Raw genomic sequence first — 6,000 nt, 5'->3', positions numbered from 1 at the left:
GAGCATGGAAAAGAGCTGAGCTAAATGACACTCACCATACACGCTGTGAGGGTCAGGCAAGGTGACGCTCTGCCTTCATGTTTCAGCTTTCATGCTATAAATAAGAGTTCTTTTCATGGTCTATTTAGCAGCATGGTTTTTGTATTTTGTATTTTTTCTTGATGAGTCACTATTTAGGAATGGGGGTAAGCATAGTGCTGAAGCATTGCCTTTGTTCCTAAACACAACAAAGCTGTAGTGTGTCTTATGAAGAAAGTATGAATGACATAGAAACCTTTGATTCAGCACGCATTATTCTGCTGGCTCTGTGAGTTTGGTGTTAATGAATCAACTGTACTAGAAGTAAGCATCTTTACAATGGAACCTGAAAAACAAAATTATGTATTGATTGGTGAGACCGAGGCCCACTGGTTCATCTTCAAAGGGTGGTGGTTCAGTGTTGGTTAGTACAGAGTTCTAGTGACTTCAGAGAGTACTGGACTGCAAACACCAGCCTACTGCCTGTATCTCCCCTCACATACCCATCATCAGCCATGTTCCCAAGGAAGGCCAAGGTCACAGAGCGCAGAAGAGTGGACTTAGTGGAATGCTTCATTTTTGTTCATTGGATAGAGAGGAGAGAGGAGAGGGAGAGAGAAGGCAGGAGGAAAAAATCCTGGTGAGGGGCCAAGAAAACATTTTTTTTTTTTTTTTTTAGCATGTTAAACACTGTATAGCAGATAATGAGGCAATCAATGGCTCTTGAAGGCAAACCCTCACAAAGGTGAACCTCTGCTGGCCGGCAGCAGGCTCCTAGGGCTCCTAACAAGAACAGATGGAAGAGCTGAGCCCACTTCAGTTTTGTTCTTTACTCATGCGCACTGCCTCTCTGAAGGCAGTAAATATTTGGTGAAGGAGTATTTGCTTCCATTGACCTTAGAACTCTATCCAGTTTGGTGTTTCATTAAGAAACAAAGATTGAAACATTTTCACAATGTCTGCCATGATTTACAAACCTGCTTGGGGACCTGAGCGTCTATCACATAATTTAGTAGATATCTGAGAACCTATTTAATGCCAGGGGACTTCTAACTTTGCTAAGGACAGAAAATTCATCAGGAATTCTATAAACAATTCAAAATGAGTAACAACTTTTATGTTCAAATTTTAAAAGTCAAATGTTGACTAATTATCCCAGGTGTTTCTTATTTTAGTTCTAAAATGCCATATTCACAAATATCAAATTGTTTATGTCTGTAAGATGAGGACATCTCTTTTGATACCATCACAGCACACACTGTATTTTATTTTACTTCTTTATTAGAACACTGTAACTTATATTATTACTTACTCTGTAGTCCAGGCTGCCCTGGAGTTCACTATCTAACTAACTTAAATTCATGGTAATTTTCCTGTTTTCACCTTTATAAGGGTCAAGATTACAGGCGTGAGGCACCACAACTATCTATTTTTTTTAAAAAAGAATTTATGATGATAGTGTTGGTGGTGTGTGTGCATGTGTGTGTAGGTCAGAGGTTGATGTTGGCTATCTTCCCCAATCATGTTTTACCTTATTTTCTTTTAAATTTTATTTATTTTTATGTGTATGGGTATTTTGTCTGCAAATATGTCTGTGAACCACATGCATGACTGGTGCACTTGGGAGGGGTGGAAGAGGGTGTTAAATCTCCTGGAATTAGAGTTATAGATGGTAGTGAACCACCATGTGGGTGCTGGGAACTGAACCAAATGCTTTGAAAGAGCAGCAAGTGCTCCTAACCACAGAGCCATCCTTCCATCCCCTTAGCCAACTTCTTTTTACATGGGTTCTAGGGATTGAACTCAGGTCAAAACACATGTGCAGTAACTACTATATTTCCATAGGGCCTTAAAAGGTTTGTTACTAAATCAGAAAATCCAGCTTCTAAAGAAAAAAAAAAAATCACATATGGATTCCCAAGAAAGACAATAACGGTAGTAGCTCTGCAGTTAGACTACAGTATACAAATGGTATCTGCACAGCACATGCTTAGCTAAATGCAGTGGTCCTGAAGGGGACCACTCAGACCCATGCCTCAGGGCATCTGTTCCTTTCTTACATCCATTTCCTATTCTCATTAAGTAGAAACAGCACTTAAATTTAGATTAATCAAGCATTAGGGCAGAGTTCAGAAAGGCAGACAAGATCACAGAGCAAGAACTTTCTACCTGCAGTCAACTTGACCAGAAATAGCAAAGCCAAATCATGCACTTGGCAAATGCCTCAGTTCTGAAAGACTCCTGTAAAACTGAGCCTCCAGTGGATATAAACAAGACAACTCCAAATTCCTCCCTGCCTTACCCAAAGTGTGGACTTTAATCCTCAGTGGGTATGACCAGAGTGAACTATCCCTGGCACACAGAGACTACTGGTCAGGGAACCCTATTTGGCAATATGGTGTGTGTCTGTGTAAAGTTAGTTAAACAAAACTAATTAATTACACTTGTATTTTCTCTCTCTCTCACTACTGCTCCCCATTTCCTGTAATGTCCAGTAGCTCCAGTTACATCTAACTCACTCTATCATCAGAGCATGTGACCCAGTTCCTAGTGAGAATGGCCTGGGCCATCACTGAACCTGCTCTCAATAGGAACCTCCTTAGGACAAAGTATGACAGTGGAATACTTTCCTTAAGTGCCACAACTCTGCTAATGATATCTCATGAGTTACATACTGAAATGTGTGCATGTTTCTCAAGCTGAAATCCAAACATTCAATATTCATAATTAGCCACCCACTGGTTTGTTAACCCCATCAGTCAGTATTTACTTAATTAATGGCATGTGCCGAGAAAAACTTTCATGTCTCACAAACCATTTCCAGAGACAAGAATATAAGCAGAATAAAACAATTACAAATGTAAGATCTAGTATTTTTCTTTGTTAGAATATTAGTATTAATTAGGAAACATCTGAATGGAATGAGTAAAGTTAATGAAAAAACTGGACAGCTTTTAGGTTTTTCAAAGTTACTCATTTAAAATTGCTTTTTTTTTTAAAGTAATTTTCCATAATATACTTTCTGTTTATGTTGATTTAAAATGATGTTAATAATTCAAATATGTAATTTAGTACTGATCAGAAAGACAAAAGGGATGATCGATGCTTATTAGCAATCTACTTTGTATGTTTATATGGTGACAATGAAGACACAGCCACCTTTCGTTGTAACTAAATCTGGATTCAAATCAGTGTCTTATTGGTTGGCAATTTTTTTCATTCCTTTTGAGCCTTTAAAATATGATTATATCCAACCTATGTGATGTCTAAACAAACAAACAAACAAAAACCAAAAGCCAAAAAATGGAAGGCTGAGGTAGAGTGACCATCACACCACACACTTGACTAATGGTTTTATTTGTTTTAGCTGTTATTCCTCTTTATCACCCAGGTTTGGGGCCTCAGCAAAGACTAAGGAGGAAGTTATTAGGGATACTAAATCTCCAGGTTGCCCAAGGAGTTGCATCTGGAGGTCATGAAAGCTGGCAACTAGAAGCAGCACAGAAACAAAACTGAGGTCGGCAAAGCTTCGGCAAGGGGTGAGAGGGGTGGCATGCTGCATTCCCCCATGAGCTACAAGGCATGCAGTTCATCGGTTAAGATCACATTACAATAACTTGTAGCATCTTAAAGTTAAAAAAAGGAATGCTTGATAATCGTGGACTTCCTAATTGAAACTGAGGTTTAGGGACAAAAATAACTTGTCTGAGGTTCCACAGCTTGATTAGAGGGTGAGGTATTTATGTGGGGTGGTGGTGGTGGTGGTGGTGGTAATTGGGATATTTTCTTGATAGCTGACCCATTAGTTTTTCTTCCTTATGCAATTCTATTTCTTGTTTGTGCAGGAAAAGACAAGATAATAGTTAAGACGCTGAATATCTAACACCCTGCTACTAGCCATTCCAGAGAACCTAAGAAAACCCTAGTGTTCTTCATTTCTACTTAAGACTTGCTTTCTCCTTTCTCATTCCTACTTTGTTTTCATGACTTAGTGTTCAGAGCTTAAATTCTGTGTGTCTAAAGAGAAATGATTCTCTCCTGAACTGATGTGTGGATGACATCTAAGACATGTAGTCTGACCCAGCTTACTTAACAATGGGTCCCTAGGATTATGCTTTGGCTTTCTAAAGGAACTAGACATCATCCCAAGCAGGAGACAGCTTCAAGAACATCTCATTAAGAGAACAAGATCTGATTTAATAACTATGAAAAGTAACAGTTGTAAATGCCCATTCTGTGGTCAGCAATATGCTGGGTGAGGTATATAAATTAGCTCCATTAATCTCCATATATCCTTCAGAGTGGGATTTACTATCTTTATTTTACAGCATTATAGAGAAGGGTGCTGGTGTCACATGATGAACCTAAGACTATAAAATTAGAGGCAGAACTGAGTTACAAACCCAGCTTCCATGCTTTCTAAGATTTAAGGTACTATCCTCTGAGGGGTAGAGATCAGAGTATTTGTCCCATTTACTTCAAGGATCTTTGTAGCAAATTCTCTCTTTTTGCCAAAAGTTAAGCACTATACTAATAATATTCAGTTTTACAGCATTGAAGGTGACTTCTTTTCTTTTACCCATGTCTTAATTTCTTTTCTGCATGGGGAAGGAAAGATATGTATTCCTCCCACATGTTAGTTTATTCTTTATAGAAGGACATACACTTAGTCTTTATTACAGTCTGTGTCTACCTGTAATTGGTTTCTATGAACACACTAGAAACTCTGTTAAAAAAATTAACCATGGTATCATCTACATGTGATATTGACATTTATAATCCTCTCTACTAAGGAAACTGAGGTGGGTCAATCCTAAGTTTAAGACTAGAATAGGCGACATGGTTTCAAAAAAATATGGATCCTTCCTACCTGCCACAATCTACAGGGTTCCTCTTTGCCACATCCAACCTCTCCACCCAGCCAGATATCCCACATCCTTCTCCAGGGTCTAGTCTGGTGAGTCTTTCACTCACTCAAGATATACAGCTACTCCTAACCTGCTAGATCTAGCCCATGTTCCACTTTGTTTGGCTACCCCTGCCTGCAATACAGCCAACCGTTGGGCTTCCCCTCCCTACTGGCTTGGATTCCTCTCATACCATGTCTAGCCTCGCTACACAGCTACATTGAACACAGCCTTCTCCAGACTCTAGACTGGTGGGTCTGCCTGACCCTTCCTTCCACAATATATCATATCTAGCCTGGATCACATATCTAGTGCTCAGGCCTAGTCTGGCCACCCCTACCTGTGTCACAACCTATCTTTAGGCTTTTGCCAGGATCTACCCTGCTGACCCATCACAAAGGCACCTTGCATGCCACATTCAACATTTCCACCCAGCAAGATCTTTCCCTACACTACAAGCTTGGACCAGGAAGGACATCCTATATACCAGCCCTGGCCTTCTGTCCACCCATTCTGTCCCAAGCCATTTCCAATCTCTAGGCCCAACTTGCCAGTACATCCCATCTTCGCTCCAACGTGTTTTGTCCATATCAGATGTAGAACAAAAGAAATCTACATGTCCAGATCTCATGGCAAAAATACCAACAGTGTAAGAGACCAAGCCAATATCTTTTCTGTAAACCCCTCCACTCCTGTAGAAATGTGTGCGAAGGGAGAATTATCTAGATGAACTGCAGGACACTAAATTTAAAATAACAAGTCATAAAACTTCATTAAAGAACTCAAGGAAATACAACCCAATGAAATTAAGGTGAAAGAACTTAAGGAGAATAAATGCCTGGAGGGATGGCCAAGAAAACACAAATATAAAGCCCACACAAATGATGAAGACAATGCAAGACTTGAGGACAGAATTTAATAAGGAGACAGAGTCACTGAAGAAGGATTCAAGCTGAAATGAAGATGGGGATTGAAAAACTCAAAGGAAAGCCTTACAAACAGAATAAATCAAGCAGAAGATAGATATGACTCAAGGATAAAGTAGAGGATCTAGATCAAATAAGAAAGGATTGTG

The sequence above is a fragment of the Phodopus roborovskii genome, unplaced genomic scaffold (genome assembly GCF_943737965.1).
Source record: "Phodopus roborovskii unplaced genomic scaffold, PHOROB, whole genome shotgun sequence".
NCBI lineage: Eukaryota > Metazoa > Chordata > Mammalia > Rodentia > Cricetidae > Phodopus > Phodopus roborovskii.
The sequence above is the reverse complement of the archived record's forward strand: the minus strand, read 5'-3'. Positions refer to the sequence as shown.